We start from the raw sequence: 27,906 nt of genomic DNA on the forward strand, positions 1-27,906 counted from the left end.
GCATTTTCACTTTCACTTTCTTTCAGGTGACTTTAGTGGTAAAGAACTTTCACCTGCCAGTGCAGGAGACCTGAGTCCCATCCCTGAGTTGGGCAGATCCCCTGGAGGAGGAAATGGTAACCCACTCCAGTATTCTTACCTGGGAAATCTCACGGACAGAGGAGCCTGGCAGGTTACTCACCATGGGGTCTCAAAAAGTTGGACACGACTTAGAGACTAAACAGCAACAGCTATCTTCCTGATGGATTGACTCATTATTATATAATGTCCCTCTCTGTCTCTAGTAATTTTATTTGCTCTAATGTTTACTTTATTTGTTACTAACATTTCTTCTTTCCTTAATTAATGTTTGCATGGTATATCTTTTTCAATACTTTTACCTTCAACTTCAGGCACTCTGTCTATCATATCTAATCCCTTGAATCTATTTGTTACTTTCACTATATAATCATAAGGGATTTAATTTAGGCCATACCTGAATGGTCTAGTGGTTTGTGACCTAAATCAAATCCCTTATGATTATACAGTAGAAGTAAAAATAGATTCAAGTGATTAGATCTGATAGACAAGAGTGCCTGAAGAACTAACGATGGAGGTTCGTGACATCATACAGGAAGCATGATCAAGACCATCCCCAAGAAAAAGAAATTAAAGAAGGCAAAATGGTTGTCTGAGGAGGCCTTACAAATAGCTGAGAAAAGAAGAGAAACAAAAGACAAAGGAGAAAAGGAAAGACAAACCTATTTGAATGCAGAGTTCCAAAGAATAGCAAGGAGAAATAAGAAAGAATTCCTAAAGTGCAATGCAAAGAAATAGAGGAAAACAATAGAATGGGAAAGATGAGAGATCTCAAGAAAATTCAAGATACCAAGGGAACATTTCATGCAAAGATGGTCACAATAAAGGACAGAAACCGTATGGACCTAACAGAAGCAGAAGATATTAAGAAGAGGTGGCAAGAGTTCACAGAAGAACTATACAAAAAAGATCTTCATGACCCAGATAACCACGATGATATGATCACTCACCTAGAGCCAGACATCCTGGAATGCAAAGTCAAGTGGGCCTTAGGAAGCACCACTATGAACAAAGCTAGAGGAGGTGATGGAATTCCAGTTGAGCTATTTCAAATCTTAAAAGATGATGCTGTGAAACTGTTGCTGCACTCAATATGCCAGCAAATCTGGAAAACTCAGCAGTGGCCACAGGACTGGAAAAGGTCAGTTTTCATTCCAATCCCAAAGAAAGGCAATGTCAAAGGATGTTCAAACTACCACACAGCTGCATTCATCTCACACGCTAGCAAAGTAATGCTCAAAATTCTCCAAGTCAGGTTTCAGCAGTACATGAACTATGAACTTCCAGATGTTCAATGTGGATTTAGAAGAGGAACCAGAGATCAAATTGCCAACATCCGTTGGATCATAGAAAAAGCAAGAGAATTCCAGAAAAACACCTATTTCTGCTTTATTGATTACACCAAAGCTTTTGACTGTGTGGATCACAATAAACTGTGGAAAATTCTGAAAGAGATGGGAATACCAGACCACCCTACCTGCCTCCTGAGAAATCTGTATGCAGGTTAAGAAGCAACAGTTAGAACCGGACATGGAATAACAGACTGGTTCCAAATTGGGAAAGGAGTATGTCAAGGCTGTATACTGTCATCCTGCTTATTAACTTACATGCAGAGTACATCATGTGAAATGCCAGGCTGGATGAAGCACAAGCTGGAATCAAGATTGCCGGGAGAAATATCAATAACCTCAGATGTGCAGATGACACCATACTTATGGCAGAAAGTAAAGAGGAACTGAAGAGCCTCTTGATGAAAGTGAAAGAGGAGAGTGAAAAAGTTGGCTTAAAACTCAACATTCAAAAAATGAAGATCATGGCATCCAGTCCCATGACTTCATGGCAAATAGGTGGGGAAAAAATGGAAACAGTGACAGACTTTATTTTCTTAGGCTCTAAATCACTGCATATGGTGACTGCAGGCATGAAATTAAAAGACGCTTGCTCCTTGGAAGAAAAGCTATGACCAAAGTAGACAGCATATTAAAAAACAGAGACATTACTTTGCCAACAAAGGTCTGTCTAATCAAAGCCATGGTTTTTCGAGTAGTCATGTATGGATGTGAGAGTTGGACTATAAAGAAAGCTGAGCACCGAATAATTGATGCTTTTGAACTGTGGAGTTGGAGAAGACTCTTGAGACTCCCTTGGACTGCAAGGATATCAAACCAGTCAATTCTAAAGGAAATCAGTCCTGAGTATTCATTGGAAGGACTGATGCTGAAATTGAAACTCCAATACTTTGGCCACCTGATGTGAGGAACTGACTCACTGGAAAAGACCCTGATGCTGGGAAAGATTGAAGGTGGGAGGAGAAGGGGATGACAGAGGATGGGATGGTTGAATGGCATCACCAACGTGATGGACATGAGTTTGGCAAGCTCCATGAGCTGGTGATGGACAGGGAAGCCTGGCATGCTGCAGTGCATGGGGTTGCAAAGAATCAGACATGATTGAGTGACTGAACTGAACTGAACCTTCAACTTGCCTATATCATCCAAATTGAAATCTCTTGTACATAGCATATACATTTTGTCATGTTCTAAAATCCAATCTGTCTACCTCTGTCTTCTAATTGGTGTATTCAGACTGTCTGTATTTAATGTAATTATTAATATGTTAGGGCCTTAATCTTCCATTTAATTTTATTTATTTTAATTTTTAGTTAATGAAAATAAGCTTTATTAAACTAATAAATATGCACAAAGATGAAAGCAGTTTTAGTCCTTTTTTTTAACAGATGTTTTGATCAACTTACAGTAAAGGCAGTACTGAAATCTACATACAGTTAGTATGAAAGTCGCTGTTGGGTTGATTGCTCTTTTATCTATATTTATAAACTGTGACTTTTAAAGCTGACTTCAAAGCACTAACAGTCATGCAAGTGCTTAAGCAAGAAAGTTCTGTTATGTAGCATCTATGTTGTACAGCTGTCAGTAAAATAAAAATTTAAAAACAAAGGGATCTGTCACTATTCATTACAAACAAAATCCTTAGGGTTGTCTTGGCTTACGAAAAGGCACAAGGAAGAAGCTGGGCTACATAACTGTTATCAAGAGAGATTAAAATGAGACACTGGTATCTGGGAGGCAAACTACAGTTTGCTTCAAGGGTAGATAAATTTCATGTGCATCTTTTAAATTGATGCTTTAAAAACTAACCCAAATAGTTCCTATTTTCATCCTAAAATGAAAATTCTGATTAAAAGCAAAATCTTTTCTGTAGGTTCAGAACCTAAGGAACCCTGAGAGGGAAAAGGGGAGAAAAAGTCAAACTGTTTCCATTTTGAAAGCATGTTTCCTTTGAACAGAAGAGAAACTGTAACCTCCCATTTTATTTAAAAAAAATATATATGGAAAATCTTTCAGAACTAACAAGGCGACTAGGGTTTGGTATTGTGTTCTGTTTCAGCCAAGTACGCCTTATCCAGTCCTTTAGGGTGAATGATGCCTCAGGGTAGGTGGGTCTGATCACTTTCCTAAACTCTTTATGGGTCGGCAGCTCCGCATATTTGCTCTGAGGTACTTGGCTGTTCCCAGTTCCCTGGGTGTAGCCTAGGGATGGTGGCCTGTGGTCCCTCAACAGCTGATACAGTACCATGAAGACATGGCCATGAAGATGAAAGATGAGGGGATGTTTCCAGCCTTGTTGAGCAAGACCATAGGCCTGTGCAGTCTAGTTTGGAAAACATGCCTCCTCTCCCCACCCCATCAGTGATGACAGCACTTGGTTGCAGCCAGGGGAAGGCCTGTGAGTGAGGCAGTGGTGAAGCTGGGCCTACGAGCAGGTAGCAGTGGGGGCTTAGCAACCCTGGCATTTGTGTGCTGGTTCATGCACTTGTGAGCCCACTGAGCTCCTGAGCACTATTTTATTATTTCCATTTTATTTTTTGTTTTCTGTTTTTTTTTTCCCCTTCTGGTTTTTGTTTGTTTGTTCGTTTCTTGTCCTCCTACAGGTTACTCAAACATTCTAAAAATTCTATTCTGATTTATCTGTGGTGTATCTCTTTGCATAGCTTTTTAAAATAGTTGCTCTGAATGTTACATCATATCTACTTATCAGTCTTTTGGTGTCATCACTTTACCAGTTTGAATAATGTTAGAGAAACCTTACCTCCTCTCTCTGTGTACATTTACCCTCCCCCATGTATAATATAATTACCTTAAATAACCTACATTTAGAACCACATCAGATAGTGTTATAATTCTTTTGCTTTGATAGTCAAGCAGAATGTTGAAAACTCAAGAAGAGAAGAAAATTCTATTGTATTTACCATAATTTTGCTTATTGTGTTCATTTTTCCTGGTCTCCCAAACTTCCTTCTTTTACTGTTACCTTTCTGTGTAAGGAACTTCAGTTGGCCATTGTTTTAACATGGATCTGATGACAAATTCTCTTGGTTTTCCTTCACATGAGAAAGTCTTAACTTCCCCTTCTTTCCTGAAGGATATTTTCAGGACTTCTCAGGTTGTCCAGTGGTTAAGACCCTGTGCTCCCAATGCAGAGGGTGTGGGTTTGATCCCTGGCTGGGGAACTAAGATCCCACAAGATCCCACATTCCATGTGGTTGTAGGCAAAGATATTTTCACTGGGTGTAGGATTCTGGGTTAAATGTTCTTTTCTTCCAGGACTTGAAAAAATATTGTATCACTTCCCTTTGGCCTTCATGATTTCTAATGAGAAATCTGCTGACATATGAATCAATCGTCTGTAATAGATAAGGTGCCATATTTCTCTGGCTTCTTTCAAGTTTTCCTTAGCTTTAGTTTTCAGAAGATTAATTATAATGTGTCTTGGCATGAGTTTCTTAGGCTTACTCTGTTTGGGGTTTGCTCAGCTTCTTAAACCTGGAAATATATATCTCTTGACAAATTTGGAAAGTTTTCCATTATTATTTCTCTCAATAATTATTCAGCTCCCTCATTTTTCTTCTCTTTTGGGACTCCAATGAGGCAAATGTTAGATCATCTGTTATGATCCTACAGTCTGAGGTTGCGCTCATTTCTTCAAGGATGTTTTTCTCTGTTGTTTAGATTGGGTAATTTTTATGGTTCTGTATTTTATTTCATAATTTCTTTCTTTTGTCCCCTCTATTCTGCAATTAAGCCCATCTACTGCTATTCTTATTTTGGTTTTTGTATTTTCAGTTCTCAAGTTTCTATTTGATTCTCTTTTATATCATCTGTCCCTTTGCTGAAATTCTCTTGTTTTCACAGGTCTTAAACATGTTTATAACTGCTTGTTGAAGCATTTTTACCATGGCTGCTTTTAACTCATTATCAGATAATTCCAACAACTCCGTTATCTCAGTGTTGGTATCTGTCGATTCTTTTCATTCAATTTGAGATGTTCCTAGCTCTTGTTATGATGAGTGATTTCTGACTGATACCTAAACATTTTCGTATCAGGTTATATGACTCTAAATCTTATTTAAACCTTCTCTTTTAGCTGGCTTTTTTTTGGACCTTGCTCTGGCAGGAGAAGGAGACTTCCACATTGTTACTGTCAGGGAGAGGTAGAAATCCAGATTCTTCACTCAACTTCCACTGATACCCAAGGTGAGGAGCCTCTCAGAACTGTGGGACTGGGTTGGGAGCTCTGATTCTCCTGGTGGTCTCTACTGGAACTGTGGTAGAGGTGGCCTAGTTTCCACAGGGTAATGATGAACATTCTAACTCTTCACTAATCTTCCTCTGATAACACCCTAGCAGGAAGGATGAAGGATGTCTCATTACTGCTGGGTGGGGATAGAATTCCAGGCTTTCTGTGTGGTCTCCATTGCACACCCTAGCAGAGGGGTTGGGGTGCCTCATTTCAGCCTCCCAAGGGTGGAAATCTTAAGCTTCCCACCAGTGCTTTGCTGGTGTGAGAGAGGCTGAAGCATGGATTTTCTCTGGTGTTTCACTGGAGGAGAGTAGGTTTTGTCTAAAAGTTTTGTCTAGCTACAATGTTCAGTTTCTGGTCCCTTGGTTAGAGAGCAGGTTTTTGTTGAGGGTTTCTTTTGCCTGCACCTGTTAGTGTTTCTGGGTTGTATGTTCTTCAGCTCCACATCTGGAATGTGTGAAGTGAAGAGAAAGCTCAGGGAATTACCATCATGTCATTCTTCGAGTTTAGAAGTCTCCACCTTTCAGAGGCTTCTTATATTTGTTTTCAGTTGTGCTGAGCAGGGGCAATAGGGAAAAGGATATTTCTTCTATCTTCCTGGAAGTAGAAGTCACTGGGTCCTTTTCAAGTCTTAGTAAACACTTGGCGGTTTAACTCAGGCACACCACCCTCCCTGCTTCCCACTCCTACTCTTTACAGAAATATAAAAGAGTAAATCATCAAGTTAGTAAAATAAATTAATAGTATAAATATAATTAATTAATCAATAGGTGAGTTTATTTAAATAAAAATAAAGATACAGATACATGTTTATCTACCCATGTAGACATTTTTATACACATAGGTATATGAAAGTTAACAGATTAAAAAATATATATACATTTAGACTACTGCTGTGAATTGGAGAGTGGTGAGTAGCCTCTAGAAGTCCTGAATTTCAGGCCTCTAGAAGATGATTATTACCCTGGACACAGAACCTTGGGCAGAGTGGAGGGTAATACACTCCCTATATTGCCCACAAGCAGAGAACCAGGGCCCTTTGTCTTGTGGTTTCCTAATATACATATTCTCATCCATGCATCCTCAGGACAGACAGAGCAGACAGTCAGAAGACAGACAAATATACATACACACTGTGATACATTGGACTAGGTTGATAGAAAAGTGAATGGAATGGCTTGAATATAGGAGAGTTTGTGAATAACTAATTAAAAGGCATGTAGCTCATCCACCATATATCAGACACTCTATAAACATTACTCATTTAATTTTTAAAAGTTGATGTTATTACTCAATTTTAACCAATAAGTAAATAACTGAGGCCAGGAGAGGTTAACTTGCCTAGCGTCACATCTAATAATTGCAGAGTCCAAATTCAAACCCCAGTTTATCATATTTGGACATTTTCTTCTTTGCTACCTATTTCTCATGGAAGATAGGGACTGGGGGAAAGCAGGGCAGGGAGATAAGGTAATAGAGATCTTGGTAAACTCCATGAAGTGGCCATGGAGGACTGATAAATGTGACTTCACTGCCTTCCCCAGTCCCGTCTGCTCTCACAGTTGTGATGTGCACTGTCTCAGAGTCTGCAGCCTTCTTTTCCCACGATGAACTTTCATTTCAAAGGAAAGTCTGGGCTGGGTTCTACTCTCCTCCCAGTTGTGAAGGGAGTTGGCCAGCTCTCCTCTTCTGAGTGTACATGACTAAGAGAGATGGGAGGGGGCCCACAGCACAGAGACCCATTGCCAAGAACATCTCAGGGTGGAGAGACCTCTGGAACATTTTTTCCATTCTGCATCAGACAGGGTAAAATTGATTAGCATTTAATTGGTTTCAGCTGTTCTTAACATGTTGCATAGAAAACGTCGATGTACTTTGCTAAACTCAATATTCCTTATGGTTAACAGATTGAAAGCCAAAAACACCCTTGAAGAAACACTAGAAATCAGTGCTTTGGATCACACTGAGTTCTTTGCTTTCGTTCATCCATTTGGAATGCTCTGGGAATGCTAAATACTTGGGACTAGGTATAAAGAAAAGAAAGAAATCTGTGTCTGGTAAGACTCTCGGGTAGGTAGCTTCCTAGAAATCAAGATATCTAAACTGCAATTCCTGCCTTCCCTGTGCAACCAGGCAGTTGTGGGGAACCTCTTCATCTCTCTGGACTGCCATCAGGCTGCTGATGTAGAAAGTGAGGAGACCGAGCTCAGTGACCTCAGTGACCTCTAAAGTTGCTTCCATCTCTTAGACCCTTTGATTTATTTTCATTATTCTGGTGCTTTGGTACAATTCTGGAAAAAACAATGCTATAATACTCTCTAACTAAGAAGTGTACAGAACAGCTATGGGAGACTGTGTCTTCGAACCCAGTGAAGAGAAAGGTTTCAAAGGACATAAATAGTTAAAGCTTAATCAATAAGGCTTTTTTTTTTCATTTATTTTTATTAGTTGGAGGCTAATTACTTTACAATGTTGTACTGGTTTTTGCCATACATTGACATGAATCAGCCATGGATTTACACGTGTTCCCCATCCTGATCCCCCCTCCCACCTCCCTCCCCATCCCATCCCTCTTCAATAATCTCGAGGCCAGAAGACAAATGAGGAACTGGGAAAATGTCTAATATTGTGTGTCCTTGAGCAAGAACACTCTAGTCCTCACCCTTCATGACTCTTTCTATGAAACACAAATAAGGACACTTACCTGTTAAGGCAAAAATCTGTGTTAAGAAGTTTGGCCAAAATGTGGGATGTCAACAGTATCAGGTGCTAAGGGGGTGCAGCTACAGTAACTGCTCTTTTTCAATCTCACCTCTGTTCTTTACTGAATTCCCTTAAATTGCTCATTCTCCAGCTTTCTCTTTGCTTTACTTCTTCTCTGTCTCTGCTTCTCTCTTGCTGAATCACCCTTAGTGGGTCTTCTTTTTGTGAATGTTCATGTATAACCAAGGTGGCAGGTAGAACAGTGAAAAGCCCAGAGAAGTTCCATCCTGTTACACAGCTGCTTACCAGGAACTGGGAGGGAGCCTTCTGAGCCCTGGTTGCCACCCGTTAGGCTTCATAGGGCCCCCAGGGGTTGTTGCTCCCTTACCATCAAACTTCAGGTTAGCAGTCTGTTGACTCACTTGCAGGGCTAACCCCAAGGCCTAGAGAACTCCAGAGCCATCTCTAGCAGCCACAGGGGCTTCCTCACTTACCCCCAGGGTTGTAGGGCTAAATGAGGACTTACTAAGCTTGAGGAGGAAGAGATGTGAGATACCTCCACTTCCCTCATCCTCTGAAGATAAGAATACCCCTATGCCCTCAAGATTCAGTGAATGCTTGAAATAGCTCAGACTGCTGGACCCATCCCTGGTGTTGCTGCCTGCATAGTCCAGGACCCTTTATGGTCATAGGCTTTCATAATGAGGGCAAGGCCAAAGCCAGCTGTAACATGCTGGAGGCTAGCCATGAGTGTTAACACTGAAGAGCTTTGGCTTTGAGATTGGTTCTCCAGGATTTAATACCCTGCATGGTAGCTCAGTGGCTCCCCAGGTGGCACGAGTGGTAAAGAACCTGCCTGCCAATGCAGGAGACAAAAGAGATGTGGGTTCGATCCCTGGGTCAGGAAGATACTCTGGAGGAGGGCATGGCAGCCCACTCCAGTACTCTTGCCTGGAGAATCCCAAGGACAGAGGAGTCTGGCGGATTGTGGTCCATAGGGTTGCAAAGAGTTGAGCACAACTGAAGTGACTTAGCATGCATGCATGCATGGTGGCTCAGACAATAAAGAATCTGCCTGCAATGTGGGAGACCCGAGTTTGATCCCTGGGTCAGGAAGATCCCCTGGAGAAGGAAATGGCAACCCACTCCAGTATTCTTGCCTGGAAAATCCAATGGACAGAGGATCCTGGCAGGCTATAGTCCATGGGGTTGCAAAGATTAACACTTTCACTTTCACATAGATGATGTATATTTGTGTTAGCAAAACACAGAGCTATGATACTGAGGGTAAAACTAGACTCTGAAAGATGAAGGCTGCTTGTAAAACTTCATGAAGGTTATTGTGTCAATGTGGAACCTTCTTTCCCAGGGACAAACCAGATTCCCATGTGCCGAGAATCTGAAAAGAAAGAAAGTGAAGTCGCTCAGTTGTGTCTGACTCTTTGTGACCCCATGGTCACACTGAACCCAGGTCTCCCACATTGTAGGCAGATGCTTTACAGTCTGAGCCACCAGGGAAGTCCTCTGAGAATCTGAAGTGCGGGAAAGAGTTCAATCTTGGCCTCTGACTTACCCACTTGGAGATACCAGCCTCATTTGATCAGACAGTGGATGAATAGTGTTCTTTGCCTCTGGAAATGTCATGTGACCATCTAGGAGGGAAGTGAAGGCTTGTGGGCAGCAAGATCTTCCCAGCCCCGTCTGGTATCTCTCTACCACAGTCTGAGCAGGACTGGCCTGCACGTGCTCTTCTCCACAAGTAGTTGAACATTCGATCTCTCTGGACACCCTGGGGGAGCAGAAGGAAACCGAGCCTGCTGAGTACGTCTACCAGTGCAGCCAGTCCAGAGTGCTACACACTGTTGTAGACTGACCACTCTGTCAGAACCTAGTTCTCTCATGCTTTTATTTGGAACACTTTACTGAATCTTTCCCTGGTAACGGGAAAATCACACACTATGTCAGGCATCATTTCTTTTAAGGGTTTACCCATTGATGGAAATGTGAGGAGTTCATGGACTAGATATGAGAAAAAGAAGATGAAAGTGCTTTGTAAATTCTAGAGTGCTAGTGTTGTTTATTCTTATAGGTATATGACACCCCATGGAAACTTTCCTGGTGGTTCCTTTCTTTTCTATGTACTGATTCAGGGAAGTGGGCACTGTCACCTGGTCATGACAGATGTGCTCATACTCCTCAGGGAGAAGTCCAATCCCATCCTCGTAGCCTGACCAGCTTGGCAATAAGCCCAGATTCATCTTACTACATCCTGATTCTTTTCTTTCTCCCCATGGTCTTAGCCATTGACCCTAAGCATTTTCGTTAATTTCCCAACTCTAATTCACCTTGGGTTATGAATGAATGATGGAAGACCACATGGTTTCCTTCAGTTTGATTGTAAGGACAGAACATGAAGGAGTTTTTATTCTTATAGACACTCTGTGCGCCTCACATGTTCCTCAGGTGTGGGAGTGGAGGGGTGACTGAAATCATGCCCCACTCCTGCCCACAAAGCTCTCAGCACAGGCTATGTTTCTCCTCTGGTTTCCTCTCCCAGCTCTTCTGAGGCCTTGTCTCTCTTTCTCTGGCATCCTTTCAGCCTGAACTCATATAGACTATTAATGAGCCAAGCAGCATTACCCAATTTTTATAAACTGAAAGGATAGAGGTTTATAAGAAAACAAGGCATGATTATGGATGGTGCTATGAACATCCAGTTCTACACTGCTGCTTTTGAATTGGCCTTTATTAAAAACTGATTATAATTCTTCTGGGGTCAGGACTGCTAAAAATATTAGGAATTAACTTGGAAATTCTAAGCTTTCATTATGTCCACATTCCCCAGTTATTTGTTTTCAGCCAGAAAATCTGACATGTCTTAAGATATGTTGCTTTTGCCATAGGCCATAAACTTAATTTTCAGCTGCTGCACTTTGACTCAGAATATTATTTACATTCAGAAAAAAATTTATTTTAATCTATCAGGCTTCGTTTATAGTAATTAGGTCAGCTTGAATAAACCTACATTTTTGATGATGAAATTATGAGAACTATAGTATTCCATGATTATGTATTTAGATATCATGCTTTCAAAAAACACCAATAAAGGAGAAGTAATCAAATGAAACAGATAAATAGGATAAAATTCTATCCCGATTCCTCCCTCCCCTACCTTTTTGGCTATTTATAATAGTCATCCTAACAAGAAGTAGATTTAAACTTCCTGGACATTAGTGAAACTGTTTATGTTCAAACTCCTCCCTATGTGAAGATTTGTGTTCTGAAGTCATTGTGTTCTTAGGCTTTGTTCCAAAGTGACTTCATTTTCTGCCTGCTGGGATATAAGAGAGACTGCTAATGTAAGGGCGGCAATTTCATGAGCCAAAGATGCCTTTTTTCTGACTCATGTTAAATAGGACTGAACTGTGTGTTAAGATGCCCATTAAATGTCTCCAAAATTTCAATTACGTTCTGCAGAATTCTATTTGGCTCAACTATGGAGTTAATTAAAATGTACATTATAGATCTGGTACACTTTAACAATGAATTGGCATTGGGAAGGCATAGGAACAGCTATGAAAACTCTAAAAATAACAAATCTAAGAGAACAGTTTCCAAACTCATATTAAACACATCAAAATTAATTTCAGCTGTTTCAAAAAGTTGGCATGTGAGCTAGCTCAGGATTTGTGTGTGTGTTTTTTTTTTAATTGATTTGAATAGAAAGGCAAAAAAAAAATCTAGGGTTTCAAGATGGAAATGAAGAGTTTACTTACCATGGACCTGTCTGTTAAGAACGATGCACCATCTTACTACTAACACTAGGCCTTCTACTAACTTACTAACACTAGGCCTTCACACCACTGTGAACCAGAAGGTCAACACTTCCGGGAAAGCCTGAGCTTGAAAAAATCGGACTTAAAAGTTATCTCTCAAGTCACTTACTCCAGCCTTCAGGAAGGGAAAAAGACAATCCAAGATATGCAAAAACAAAACAAAACTTTGTAGAAGGTTGTTTGTTGCAACACTATTTATCATTGTGAGAAATTGGAAACAGCCAAATAGCCAAAAAGAGAATCCTCCTTTAAACAAATTACAATATACTTAGGGCTTCCCAGCTGGCACAACAGTAAAGAATCTGCCTGCAATGCAGGAGACATGGGCTTAATCCCTGGGTCAGGAAGAGCCCCTGGAGAAGGAAATGGCAACCTACTTCAGTATTCTTGCCTAGGAAACCCCATGGACAGAGGAGTCTAGCGGGCTACAGTCCATAGGTTTGCAGAGTCGGACACCACTGAGCGACTGAGCACACACATGATATAGTCACACAGTGGCATACTATACAACCATAAAATAATGTTATGTTATAGTAATATTAAATTTCATAAGAAAATTTTGTGATATATTAAGCTAATTATTATATGTATTAAGAGAGAAAAAAGCAGGTTAAAAAATAAGACTCCAAGTCAGTAGTGGCCACCACTAGAATAATGAAAGAAAAACCTGAATTTCTTCCCTCTGCCTTTTTCCATAATCAAAGAAAAGTGAAATAAATGCCACAAAGAGGCATTTCATTTGTAAAATCTGCTGAGAAATGGTGTATATGTTAATCTCTTATTTTTAAATTAGAACTTTCAAATTACTTGGCTTTTTAAGAGGCATATGTATTTATATTTCTTATCAATAAAAAATACCTATCACTTCTTGTCATATTTCGAAGTTTTCTGCTCTTTACTTATGCGATGCTTTGGGGAAATTAAATTTGATTGTGCCAAAGTCAGCAGAAATGGTCCTAATTTTATTTCTGTGAAGCCTCTTTAAAAGTTGTTAGGTGGTGTTAATAGGCCATTAAATTGGTCAAGAGGCCACCAGGCCTAAAATAAAACAGTCCTCTATTACTGCAAAAACCTCTATGGACAAACTCCACCCTCAAAGCAATATGCAAACCCTAGAAACTGAAAAGAAGGCATACATGCTAAGCCAGAATGCTCTTGCCTGCAGAACACAAATCAAGCTGTTTGATTGAAGATGGAGAATTGAGGTTTTGACCAGTAAGACTGGGCACTGGGGGAAGATCAGGCCTCAGGTCAATACACTCTTGTGTGGAAGGATCCCTGTCCATGGCAATTTCACAGCACAAATGGGAATGACTCATGTTTACATGGGAAATTCCATTAAACCCTATTATCCAAGATGGTCAGGAAACTAAAGTATTACTGTATTAGCTGCTCCTGAACTGAGACACATGTACTGTATTTAAAAACTGCAAAATCCCCAATCTCAGTTGTCTTTGCCGTTGTCTCTCTCTCACACACACATGTACACCCTCCAGTGGAAACAGAGAGATATTTTAGGATCAGGACTTAAAGCAATAGTTTGAATTCTCAGGGTTTCCTCCTGTTACATCTTTTGTATTATGACCTGGTGTTCTTACTTTTCTCCCTGGCACTCATAATTCTTACCTCCACTCTATGTCCCGCACTAACCCAACTGCATACAAGATAATGGGACAGCCTTTCTGATGTTTCCAGGCTTAGGTTGCCCGCATTGCATACTCTAGGGAAGAAGACAGCAGAAAATCCATCAACCGATGTGTGGCTGGTTGCTTAGTGGGGGTGAGATGCAGGAGATGGCAGTTGCTTGGTGCCTGTACCATGGGGATAAGGAGACCCAGGTCAAAGGTGGGGGGGAGGGTAAACTGAGGAAGAGCAGAGCGAGACCAGAGGGAAAGGGTTAATGGTGTGTACACTATCAGGGCACCAAACATGGCAGAAGCTGGGAGGAGGGTGGGGTAGGAGTGCTCTGAGGTGGAGAACTGCTAAAGAAAGGGTGGGTGAGAAGCCCAGCTGGCAAAGCAAAAGTCCTTTCAGTGGAGGTCCGTGGATTATAAATAGTTTCAGTTTTGTGTGTCTGAAAATATCTTTACTTTTCTTCATCACTCAAACTGTGGTTTGGCTGAATATAACAGTCTAAGTTGAAAGTTTTGTTCATTCAGCATTTTGAGGAATGTTTTCTCTATTGTTTTGTTGCATTTGATGTTGCTGCTGCTAAATCTGATAATCTGGGTTTTGTTTTGTTTTTTTTAAACAATCTGTATTTTTTTCCTGGCACATTTAAGATTTACTTTTATTCTTTGTGTTCTAACTCTCATGACAACATTCCTAGATGGGGATTCATTTTTATTTATCCTTTGAGTGAACTTTCAGTCAGAGGATTTATGTCTTTCTTCTGCTCTGGAAAATTCTCAGCCGTTACTTTTATGTGAAACAACTTGTATTGCTTATCTGTCATTCTTTTCATTCTCTTTTTCTGGGACTCATAGTATATGCATGTAACCACTCATTTGTGTATTCAAACTTTTTATCTCTTTGTGTTAAATTTAGGGTGAATTCCTCAATGCGAACTTTCCAGTGACCAGCAGTTTCTTCATTGATCTAGAGGTCAGTCCGTCTATTAAGTAATTTTAAAATTTTGAGGGCTACTTGAAGAGTAGTTCTATTTGGTTATTTTGCATATCCATCTGTTCTTGCTTCATTTATGCCTGTTTTTGTTCAGTAATGGCTGCTTCTTTTTATGACTGTCATTCTCTTATCTTTGCGCTTTCTTGCTTTAACCATTTTGTTATACCCATTATGCATTCATTATAATAAATTTCCTTCTGGAGTGAATTCATATTCTGATTTCATATTTTATTGACTATTTTTTTAGGATTAGATTTCATGGATCTTGGTATTCTGATTTGTGAGCTAATTTTGTGTTAAATTGTTTTTAATTGTTGTTTTCAGTCTGTTTTTTCCTCTCTTCTTTCCCTGTGTCTACTTTACTAAATTCATTGGTTTTGTGATTGTCACTTCACTTGGCCCCCTGGAATTCCGTTTCAGAACCACATGCTCTAAAGGCAGTTCAGGACTCTTGGCCCTGGTGATGTTATAGGTACCAAAGGTCCATTCACCAGGCCAACATGTGGCTTGGTTCTTTTCCTGCTCTCAAGGCTGGATCTGTGTCCTCCCATCTCCCTAGCTATATAGACTTTTCTAACTCACAGCATAGGCAGCTTCTGGCTAAGGCAATGATTCTAATCCAGGCCCCTTGTCTCAAGTGGAGTAGACTTCCAGTCACATAACCTTCACCACCGAATTTTGACATGGAGACTGACATGTCCATGGTTTTAGCCCAACTCACTCTTTGGCATTCTATTGTTTTCTTTATCATCCATGGAGTCAGTCAGTCAGTTCAGTCACTCAGTCATGTCCGACTCTATGTGATCCCATGAATTGCAGCACTCCAGGCCTCCCAGTCCATCACCAACTCCTGGAGTCCACCCAAACCCATGTCCATTGAGTCAGTGATGCCATCCAACCATCTCATCCTCTGTCATCCCCTTCTCCTCCTGCTCGCAATCTTTCCTAGCATCAGGGTCTTTTCAAATGCGTCAGTTCTTCGCATCAGGTGGCCAAAATATTGGAGTTTCAGCTTCAACATCAGTCCTTCCAAAGAACACCCAGGACTGATCTCCTTTAGGATGGACTGGTTGGATCTCCATGCAGTCCAAGGGACTCTCAAGAGTCTTCTCCAACTCCACAGTTCAAAAGCATCAATTCTTTGGCGCTCAGCTTTCTTCACAGTCCAACTCTCACATCCATACATGACTACCGGAAAAACCATAGCCTTGACTAGATGGGACCTTTGTCGGCAAAGTAATGTCTCTGCTTTTTAATATGCTATCTAGGTTGGTCATAACTTTCCTTCCAAGGAGTAAGCATCTTTTAATTTCATGGCTGCAATCGCCATCTGCAGTGATTTTGGAGCCCATAAAAATAAAGTCAGCCACTGTTTCCACTGTTTCCCCATGAAGTGATGGAACCAGATGCCATGACCTTAGTTTTCTGAATGTTGAGCTTTAAGTCAACTTTTTCACTCTCCTCTTTCACTTTCATCAAGAGGCTCTTTAGTTCTTCTTCACTTTCTGCCATAAGGGTGGTGTCATCTGCATATCTGAGAGACATCCATGGAGACAGCAATCTTTCTTCCCCCCTTGAACTCTGCAACATCATTTTAATTTTCTTTTTCATAGTTTATCATCACCAGGTATTTGAGGGAAGAACAGCAATGTCAGTGTGAACTTCCTGTCTCATCTTATTCAAGTCCAGCAGCTGTTTTATAAAAATCTTCCTTGGGAAGTTTTCAATTTTCTGTGACAAAGTGACCATTAATAACATACACCATGGGCTGTAATGTTTAAGGTATGAATGGGAATTTTTGTAATTAGCAAAGTTGGAATGACTTGCTGATTCTAAAAATATGTGATATTTGCTCAAGGTTACATGGTATACTGACAGCAAAGCTAGAGCTTAATAATTGGGTTCTCTTAGATTTGTATTTCTTCAACAAAGCATATATCAGAAGTGATGGAACTAGGATACTTGATAAATGATTTCTACTGCGACGCTTAACTATTTAAAAAGTGGAGGCATTTCACAGAACAAATCACATCAAGGTTTCATAAGGTCTCAGTTTCAATCTACTGCAAGTTTTTTGAATGCAAATATGTGCATACCAGCCTTTCTTGTTTCTGATAGAAAGCAGAGTTAGGAGGCTACTCCTTATTTTGTCTCTCACATGGCCCTATTAAGTGTTCAGTTTAGATAAATATGGGTCTTCCCTGGTTGCTCAGATGGTAAAGAATCTGTCTGCAATGCAGGAAACCCACATTCGATCCCTGGGTCAGGAAGATCCCTGGTGAAGGGATTGGCAACCCAGTATGGAGAATTCCAAGGACAGAGGAGCCTGGTGGGCTACTGAGCAACTAACACTTCCACTTTAGATAAATATAAGAGAATAAAAGATAAGAATAGAAATGAAAAGAGAAGTATTACACATATCAGGGTCCACAGTTACAAGCATCAGAAATTGACTCTGGTTGATTGAGCAGAAAAAATTTATTACTAGAGTTTTGTGTAGCTCACAAAATTGTTGGGGAGGCCAAACAGGGCTCCAAACTTTAGAATTAGCCTGCTGAGAAAGGCTACTGTTTCAAGCACTGAGCACTGGATGTTATAGTGAACTAGATGCTTACAGAAACATCAGTGCTATTTCTGTGTAGAACACACCTTGCTGTGAACGACATCTGCTGGCATTGTGCAGTGTGTTTGTACTCCTCCGGTTATGGGAGCTCAACTATAATTCTACTGATCCCGAGAGCCAATCACCACTCTTGCCATCCTGAGCAGCAAAATATGCAAAGCTTTTCTTCAAGCAGGAATCTGCTGTGCTTTGGATATATCTAATTGATATACCCCAGCTCACACCTGAAGCTTGCTGCAAATGAGGGGCAGGGGAAGCAAGTTTTCTAGCTTACAGAGCCAAAGCTCTGAACATGGAAACCTCCCCAAATATAGCAACAATGATCAGGTACTCAGCGACCAGAAAGTTTGCCAGTGTTTTATAGATTTAATAAATTAAAATTGGTAAACAAATAAAGAAGCTGAAGTGTCCACGGCGGTACATGGGGACCATACCCTGTGCCAGATGTTCTCCATTTATCCTTCTAGATCCATTTTCCATTCTCCTCCCTGCACTGTGCCACTCAAGACTTACTTACATGAATTGCATCAACCAGCTTCCTTGCCCTCTGCTCCAAGTCAAGTTTGGCCAGTGGAGAGGGGCTGGCAGAAGATAGGAAGGTAGCAGAAGGGCAAGGTTTGGGCATTTAGCACCTCAATTCCCTCCTGCCTGGGTTGCAGGTTGTTCCTCTCCTGAAGGCCCCTGTTGGGTGACCCTCTCCTACAGCTGGAGTTCTGACCACCACCTCTTTCTCCTGCCCCTCCAGGCCCAGCAGTTCCCACCATTGCTAGTGGAGGGACTTACCCATCCCTTATGTCTTCCCTTACCCCCTCGACACCTTGTAAATAGTATCTTTAAACTCTCCCCAATTATCCTATTTGCATGTTCTATCAGTTCCCTGACAGGGTCCTGAATGACAAATATATCCATCCTTACTGTGACACATGCCTGACCTTATTTTCTCATCTCACCAATAAAATTGCTGAATATATTTCCTTTTGTTTTCTTCTCAAACCCAAATCATTGATTAACTGAATTATATGAAGACAATATTGAAAATATGACAGGAGGAGAAACATATCACTAAGGTTTCAAAATTTATTTTCTATAGCTATAGCCAAATTCATTTCATTCCTGGCCATGTATCATAAAAACACTTAAAAAATCATGAATTTGAGGCTCCATTTCAGACCAGGAGGAGGGAGACCAGGCTATATGTATCTTTCTAAAAAGTGTATCAGCTGATTCTGAGGCAAACTACATATAGATGCTAGGGAAGAAGGATTTACTGAAACAACACAAAGTGATAAACACAGCTCCCACCTTTTCACATATTCCAATGGACATATTCTTCCTTCAAGAGTATCACAACTCTGAGAAAGCTAAAATTAGTACTGAGTGGATTTTTTAACAGAAAAATTGTATGTGTCTGAATTCTCATAAAACCCTACAAAGGGCGTCCTTGCTTAAATAGCTGTTTCTCCCAGTTGTTTCTGATTGATGGATAACTTGCTCTTATCTTCTTACAGATGTCTTAGCTATTTCTGTCACCAGTAACATAAAATCCTCTGCATGTAAAACTTTTAGCAATATGATACAATAATGAATCCACTGGAATTTCTGCTGGACTGTGTTTAAAAAAAAAAAAGCCTCAAGAAAACAAGGTTGTATAAAGGTAACAAAACAATCAACTGACAGTATAGGTATAACCATGCCCTACATCTACTCTTAGAATCATGTATGTTATTACTAATCTTCAGAATGACAGATGCAGAGCTTGCATTATCTTCAGTCTTTAAAAATCTGCCAGGGCATTAAGATCTCACATGCAGTGTGGCCTGGTCAAAAAGTTAAAAAAGAAAAACATAAAATCTGTTTTATTACATTCAGTATCTACTAAATGCCTCTTATATGCTCAGCTCTCCTCCAAGTTTTATGGGGAATGAAAAAGTACAATCAGTCATGTGTGCCTTTAAGGAGCTTACACCGTAATGGGATCCTCTCAGTTGCTCAGTTGTGTCTGACTCTTTGTGACCTCATGGACCATGTTGTAGCCCACCAGGCTACCCTATCCATGGGATTTTCCAGGCAAGCATACTGGAGTGGGTTGCCATTTCCTTCTCCAGGGGATCTTCTCAACCCAGGGATTAAGCCCGTGTCTCCTGCGTTGGCAGGCAGATTCTTTATCACAGAGATACCTGGGAATCACAGGAAGAGATAATGGGAATAACAGTGATAATTAATGAAATCATGTTAAATGCTAAATGGTATGGCATTCAATGGAGAGAAGTTCAGAGAAATCTGTTATGTTCCTGAATGATACATATTTCTGTGTTTCTCATTGATTAACAAGCTTAGAACGGTCAGTTCTGGTAGATGACCCAGCCGACAACTGTGACCACATCTCTCTTCCCAAGGTTTCTCCTAATATGGCTTGAAATTATGTTATATTTTTATCATCTACATCAGAGAACTGCTTCTACAGTGACGATTCTAACATCTAGGTGTCTTATATCCTGCACTTATACAATTCACATCTGAACCTTTAAAAGTTTATACTCATCCCTAGTCCATTATTCTGGTTGTGTGAGGCCCACTGTTTCAAATCATTAGGATAATCTGGACCCTATTTCAATCAGTTAATCGATTAGCTTTCCCTTCCAACTCTGGCCACTTGAAACTGCAACATGGATATGAAGTTTCAGTGCACAGTGAAGTCTGTGAAGCCTTGCTGTTTATATCTCGTTTTGTTATCAGTTCCAAGGCAGTGCTCATTCCCTTTCTTACAGGGGCCCGGCACTCAGAGCAGCATGGTGACGTACGAGCAAGTGCAGGGCCAGGACGAGGATCTCCGTCTACAGGATAGTGCCTTGGTGCCTTTTCTTTCTTTAAAAATATTGTTTTTTAAAAGGGGTCTTTTCACTCATTTTTAATTTTACAAGTAACATGCTAAGTTTATAACATTAACATGGCACAAAACCAAACACCACAGATTTAGTGAACATCTCCTTTGGCCCTTCTTCCTCTAACCCCACATCCTTCTCCAGAGATATTTACTCAACTTGGCTTGGTATGTATTCATCAAGACTTGTTCCTATGCACTTCTTTACTTCTGTACATGCTTTAGTTTTTACTAATCTGAATTACTCCAATTACTAATGAGCTTGAGGATCTTACTGGGTTGGCTAAAAAGTTCGTTTGGGGTATTTCCATAACATCTTTTGTATGAACTGCTTATCCTTACTCTTTTCATAATATTCTTTCTACTCTGTTTTATAGAGTCTTCATATGAACCTCTCCCAAAAAATGCTGAATAGTACAAGAACTTGTACAGAACAATACGTTACAGCCTTAGAGGGCCTCGTTTATGATGGGTATAGATCTATTAACAGACATATGAATGCAATTGTCTAGTCAGCAGTGGACCCCTCCAACCAGTACACAAACTTGGCAAAATCCCTCTATCTTATTCAAATGAATATTACAAGCATCTTTGCAAAATACTGTGCTGCAAAAAAGGTTAATTATGTCTGGTATTCTTCCATTCTATTTTTTAGCTCTATCAGGAAATAATATGATGCTAACTCAGAGACTTAAAGTTTAGTTCACAAATGTTTATGTAATATGCACTCTAGAATATTATAGAAAGTAATGCTAAGCTCACTCACTTCATAGATTCCATAATCCACTTTTTTCTCCTTTAGAGAATCTGTATTTTTGCCTGCCTTAGATTTCTGGCACATGTCCTATTTTCTATTTCCCTGAGACCTATAATCTTTTGTTCAGACTGCAAATCCTGCATACCTGTTCTCTCTGACTCTCCTCACTTAGATTGCGTTTCAATTTATTCTTTGTGATATCTGTTATACCCTTCTCAGTTTGAAGATCATGTTCCCTATTGGAGAAGAAAGAAGCAATTGAGTAGTTCTGCCTTTTCTCCATAATCATTTAACAGAATCCTCTCTAGCCAGTCAGTTTATCCGTTCCTTCATCTTACTTCAAACTGTGTGTGTTTTTAAAGCCCTTTCTGTGGTCCTCGCCATTTAGCACTCCTCAGCTCATTCTGAATTTTTGCCTTTTGTCACTTTCTTACAATCTTTATAACTTCCTTATTCATCTTGGTGTGTCTTTCTTTCATCTTTTGTATGTGTCATCTCAAAATATAGACTCACTGGAGAACTCTATGTTGGGTCATATTGGCCTCTGCAGGTAATTATTATAGTACAAAGTTTAATTTTTCTGAGTTTCACTATTAAGGAAAATGGATGCCTTTTTTTACTGCCTCTGGCCCTGGGGTTATATTTTTATTTCTGTGAACTTGTTGAAGTTTGTTTTCCTAAAGCCTCAATTACATGTCTATTTTGACAAAGGTTTCTTTTTTTTTTTTCTATTACAGACTCTAGATTGACACAATTCCTTTCTTTCTTCTTTAGGAAGGCAAGGACTGAGTTTTATTTCATATGCTTGTTGAAAGATTTCTAGCATATAAACAGCACCAACAAATCCTTCCTTGCTGATCAGACTGAGTCGAGTGTAGCAGTTCCCTTCATTCTTTCTTACACTTTTTAAAAGATCAAATTATTAGGAAGGCAAGCCAAGAATGTATTAAATTCTAAGACTGTTGTAGAGATTTTGAACAGATGTCTTAGTAGTTGAAGTAACATAGCCATATTATATCTTGCCTCTGTGACATTTTTATCATTTGATTTAGGGAAGCATCCTCCCGTTTAGCCTGGCATTCTTAGCATGCTCCTATAAATAACAGTACTCTCTCACTTTCATCTAATCCTCTCCATATGCTGCATGCTGTACTTGTGGATTCCATACATTTGCAGTTTTGACACACGGTGGTACTATATATCCGTTTTTATCAGATCTGCTTACACTGAGAAACACATACCATTTCATTGCTTAAATCAGTTTCATTTCCCCAAGTCTCAGTAAGATCTAAGAAATTATATTTATCTGTGTGGTGGATGCTATGATGTACCACCCATTCCCCTTTAGGAATAAAGGAAGTATTACTCAAGCTATTGGGAATGACGCTGAAGCTGGTCTTCACCCATCAGTCTCTTTGGGAATGGTCTCAGTTGAGGAGAGCTGTGTCATCTCCCAAGGCCATTACCCTTCCAGAGTAGGCTGCACTCAATGACTGACCAGTGTGGGAATAAAGCCCAGTCCCTCTTGCCTCTGTTCAGGCTAGCTCTGGAGGGTCATCTCAACAAGGTGGTGAGACATTCCGTTCAGGTGGCAATGAAACTCCCCTTGTTCCTTTGCTCAGTTCTGCTCCTTCCCTTCCAGTTCACAGGTATTAATCCTAAGAGCACTCCCTAGTCAGCACCCTGCAAGCTGAACTCCATCTCAGCATTTGTTTCCTGAGAAGTCCAACCTGGGACAATTTGCATGTCTTAAAGTTTCAGCTATATTGTATTATCTTATACACTGAAACATGACAAAATGAGCCTTAAGTATTATTCTCAGCCTGGTTCTTTTCAAATTACTGGGCTTCTTTTTCTCCAAGAGTGAAGCTTCTTTCTACACCACTCATATTAACGACCATTTCTATAATTTAGAAGTTTCTTTTAAGTCTTTTTCTCCCTTCCCTTCAAACTCCATGTGGAGCCCTTTGGCTAGTAAGCTTTGTCCCTAAATTTTTTTTTCTAATCTTCCTAACAGGCATCTCTTGTTTTGCCAGGAATCTGTCATTTTGGTATTATAAGTCAGAGTTGAGAAGAAAAAGTATTGACACCATCTTCTGAGATACCTATTTACTTCCAGTAATCTTAATCTTTCAAAGGCACAACTTTCAAGTGGAAGAGCTAAGACAGTGCTGGTACATTCAGTCCTCTGCCTGAAAGCCTCCCCAGCCAGCAGCCCAGGGTCCACTGTCGGAGGGGATTCAGAGTGAGGCACTGCCTCTCAGTGGGCTCTGTCCTCGGAGGTGTGCTTGGGGGCCAGTGACCCCAGTGTGTTAGTTTGGGTCCTCCGGGAAGCATGGTGGGTCAGAATCAAGAGTTCAAGAGTCAAGATAAAGGGGGTGGAAGCAAACTAGGGCAGGGAAAGACCTCAGGCTGTGAGGTAGTTCTGACAGCTGTGAAAGGAAAGTAGAGAAGAAGCGTAATTGGGCGGAGAGAGCTGCGACCGCACCACCGACATAACCACCCTGTACATACACAACGAATAAATGGTAGCAATTCAGGCAAAGACGGGAACGGGATTCACTGCAAGTCTCACAACACCTTCCTCGGGAAGTATTCTCAGTCCTAAATTCTTCCTCATAAATAAATGATTTTATTATTAGTAGTGGTTAATACTCATCGCTGATGTTGTTCAGTAGCTAAGTAGTGTCCAACTCTGCGACCTCACGAACTGCAGCACACCAGGCTCCTCTGTCCTCCACTCTCTCCCAGAGTTTGCTCAAATTCATGATAGTGATTACTATCCAGGGACTATTCTGCACATCTTAGAACCATACAAGAACCCATTTGCTCTTCACAACAATAAACTCTATGAAGTGGGTACTACTGTTTCCTACATTTTGCAGACAGGAAAACTGAGGGAAAGAGAAAGTGCAATGACTTTTCCAAGGTCATATAACCTAGTGGTCCCCAATCTTTTTGGCACCAGGGATCAGTTTTGTGGAAGACAATTTTTCCATGGACCAGGGGCAGGGGAATGGTTCAGGATGATTCAAGTGCATTACATTTATTGTGCACTTTGTTTCTATTATTATTACATTGTGATATGTCATGAAGTTATTATACAACTCACCATCATGCAGAATCAGTGGGCAGCAGCTATAAATACAGAGGAAACTTCACTAGATCACCCACTACTCACTTCCTGCTGTGAGCACGGTTCCTATCACGGTTGGGGACCCCTGAAACAACCAACAGAAGGTGAGGCCAGGGTATAGATGATATCAGCTGGGTACAACCCACCTAGGAACCCCTAGACTACAACACCCAGGGAAAGATTCATCAAGCCTCCCTATGGTGCCTTAAGAAAACTTAAAGGAAGAGTGAAGAATACATGGTTACCCGATAAAGGATACATGGTTACTTGGTATGCCACACCTTTTCACAAGGGCTGCTGACTCTGGGGCTTCTGAGAAGGCTCTTTTAAGACTGAAAACTGGTTTTCTTCTAAATTTTTACTTCCCCCTCCTCCTTTCTAAGCAGCCTTGGCCTATTAGCAAAGCAATTAACACCCGGAAAGGAGTTCACTACCCCAGTGGCATTCTACAATAATTTATTTCTTTCCACCTGTTTGCTAAGTCTATTCAGTGAGTCTCTTGGTTCAGGTACCTGTGAGAATCCTCTTAAATTCACTTTAGTTTTTTGTAAATTTTTTTTCAACCCTTAGGAAACAAGCAAAGCAGTGAATGCTTAGTAATAAATTAACATGAAAAGTGCACTAATTCATTTTAGAAAGATTTTTCTACTGGAAGCTTTTTCCAGTTAACCTTCCATCTCCCATGACAGAAAATTAAATTAACAAGAATGTCCAATTCCCCGAGCAAGCTGGTCAATTCATATTTCAATGTAAAGCAAAGTTAATATTTACGGTCGTTAATCTAATTTTTCTCTAGAGAGTCTATTCATTTGATTAATGTTTCTCCTTGTAACTCTCTCTCTTACCTTGTGAATCCCTCCAATCCAGTTTTTTCCTTGTCTGAGAATGATTTATGAATTTCTGCCCTGAGTATAAGAAAATGTTCATGCAAGTGGTCCATAGCATACATATCACAGAGGAGCTACTCATGGGACAAGGAAATCCACATCATTTTTATAGTCATCTAAAGCAGGGTAGTTAGACATCCATGAAATTTTGGTTAGTGTACCAGCACTGGATGGACAATACTGATTGGTAATAATATTGTATGATATATGGTATCAGTTGTTCAGTTTAACTGTGAACCCAATGCTGTGTCCTTTCACCAAGTTTGTGGATGTAGTAAGTTTCCTCAAAGCTTGTGGAGCATTGTCTAGGTTCCAGGGATGCGTGGGCCATGTTTCCCAAATCATAGTCCATGATGATCTTTGAGTTTAGACTGATGGGGTATAACGGCGGCAGCCTTTGGCCAAATTCAGAGCAACTCTGCCAAACAACCCAGTAATACGAGGGTGTGGTGTACACAGCACATAGCCCCAGAGTCATCTGGACTGCACCCCCTTGAGGGTCCACACTGTGGCATCACTCGGGGTAGGAGACTAAAATTCATGCCTATCTGCCTGCTGCCTCTGGCTGGCCTTCCCGTGGTGCCAGACCCCTGGGGATGGGGGGACACACGAATGAGGGAGCCACGGCAGTCCTGCCCACTGCCTCATAACAAGGGCTGTCCTCTCCACTCCTGCTCAAGGCAGCAGCAGCCACACCAGGGCTTGCTGCCCTCCTTGCTAACCTCCAGAAGTCAGCGGTAGCATTCTCCACAGTCATTTTCATTTGGTGAAGTGGCCCAGAGGTGAGACTGGGAAGAGGCCCAGGTGCTAAGGACTGCCTGACAAAATGGAATGCAGAGTTCAAAGAGAGACAGCAGGGCTGTCTGAGTGAGAGACGGTCCCAGTGTAGGTATGTGACTGGTGACTTGACCTCTTCTAGTCAGCACTAGCTTCTCTGAAATGGGCTGGAGAGCCCTGTGAGCCATTCACAAGACCAGGAACTGTATTACTGAGAAGCCCTGTGAGCTGCTGACCAGAAGAGGAAACAACCAATGCCTGCCCTCTGCCATTTTCTACTTATAAAGAGAAACTTGGGTGATTTTTCATTGACTGAGTTTCCACGGGCTCCCCTCCCCAGTGTTCTGGTGAGTACCCTGTGAGAATCACTCATGTTGTTAGCTCTCACCTGATGGGAAGTCAGAAAACCCCTTTTTGACCAAAAGGAAGAAAAAGAAGACCCCTGCCTCAGACATTTGTGCCATTCTCTAACAGACCAGGTGGGTCAGGAACTAATGTGGCTCAGCTGCCCTGGCCTGGAGGTAGTCCTGTCTGACTGCCTGTGGGATGTTCTGACTGAGGAGGGACTAACTGTCTCAAGCACAAGCCATTATATTTCAAGGGGGACCTCAGTTACATCAGAGTCCATGCCATCTGGACGTCTCCTCTTTTGGTCTTTAAAGGAATCTGTTAATCTGGGAGTGGTTCCAAATTTCCTGAACTGGAAATCTTATTTGGGTCAAATCTTTTGCCATATCACTCCAACTGCCCTCTCAGTTGTTGTTTAGTCCCTAAGTCGTGTCCGACTCTTTTGCAACTCCATGGACCACAGCCTGCCAGGCTCCTCTGTCCATGGGATTTCCCAGGCAAGAATACTGGAGTGGGTTGCCATTTCCTTCTCCAGGGGATCTTCCCGACCCAGGGATTGAACCCATGTCTCTTGGGTCAGCTGCATTAGCAGGTGGATTTTTTTTTACCACTGAGCTTCTTGGTAAGTTCTTGCCTCCTCAGTAGTTGGAAACAAAACCAAAGCAGAGCATCTAAGGTATTGGGAATCAAATGTCCGCCATACCTAAGGACAGCCTGTTAGGGTGCATCCTGAAGAAACATTTAATCTTCTAGGTAATACAGCCTAGACCCAAAACCAGCTGGGAGATGGGGAAAGTTGGCCCTTCCAATGGTCACAAATTAGGGTGACTTACCTAGGCTTCACTCTCACAGAAAGTCAGAGAAGCCTACCCCAGGAAAGGAAATAAGCCATTTTCAGTTTTGCCCCTCCTTAACTGGAAGACAGCTTAGAGATTTCCTGGGCATGGCCAGGTTTTGCCGTGTCTGAATCCCTAACTGTGATCTAATAGCTTGGTCTCTGTATGAAATGTTAAAAGGAAAAGACGATGATCCTTTTGAATGGAATTCAGAATGTGAAGGGTCCTTTCAAGAATTGGAAAAGCAATTACTTTAGGCCCCTGCCGTGGCCCTCCCAGATTTAGCTAAATCCTTTGACTTTCACATTCACGAGAGAAGGGGACTTGCCTTTGAGGATATTAGCTCAAAAACTGGGATCGCTTAATGAGGTGGTTGCTTATTTCTTTAAACAATTGGATCAAACTGGTAAGGGACGGCCTTTTTGCCCATGGGCAGTAGCAGCTACTACAACCCTGCCAAAGGAGGCTGAAAAGCTTAATGTTCAGTCAGTCAATCATTATATGGACTCCACACCAGGTTCAGCTGTGCTAAGTTCTAAGGGAATAGAATGGCTATCCCTCAGAAGGTCAAGTCCAGACAATCCGGTGGTTACCTAAAAACCTAACACATGTTAAATCCTGCCACCCTGCTACCCACAGAAACGGGGCTCCTGGGGCATAATTGTATAGAAACCATACACACCATCTATTCCAGTTGCCCCAACCTAGGAAGTGGTCCTCTCCCAAGTGCCGAAGAGGACTGGTTCACAGATGGAGCAGTTTAATGAGAGAAGTGAAAAGTTTAGTGGGATATGCATTAGCCTCCCTGACCCAAGTCA

The 27,906-nt window shown here is 41.0% G+C and overlaps 1 long non-coding RNA gene across 1 annotated transcript; it reads left to right on the forward strand.

Moving 5' to 3' along the window:
• The first annotated feature begins 2,403 nt into the window (after nucleotides 1–2,403).
• LOC122445593 lies at nucleotides 2,404–24,243 on the forward strand. Its single transcript, XR_006270565.1, has 3 exons — nucleotides 2,404–2,414; nucleotides 10,846–10,853; nucleotides 24,117–24,243. It is a non-coding gene; the product is annotated as an uncharacterized LOC122445593 (long non-coding RNA).
• The last annotated feature ends 3,663 nt before the right edge of the window (nucleotides 24,244–27,906 follow it).

The sequence above is a fragment of the Cervus canadensis genome, chromosome 7, assembly GCF_019320065.1.
Source record: "Cervus canadensis isolate Bull #8, Minnesota chromosome 7, ASM1932006v1, whole genome shotgun sequence".
In the NCBI taxonomy this organism is placed as follows: Eukaryota; Metazoa; Chordata; class Mammalia; order Artiodactyla; family Cervidae; genus Cervus; species Cervus canadensis.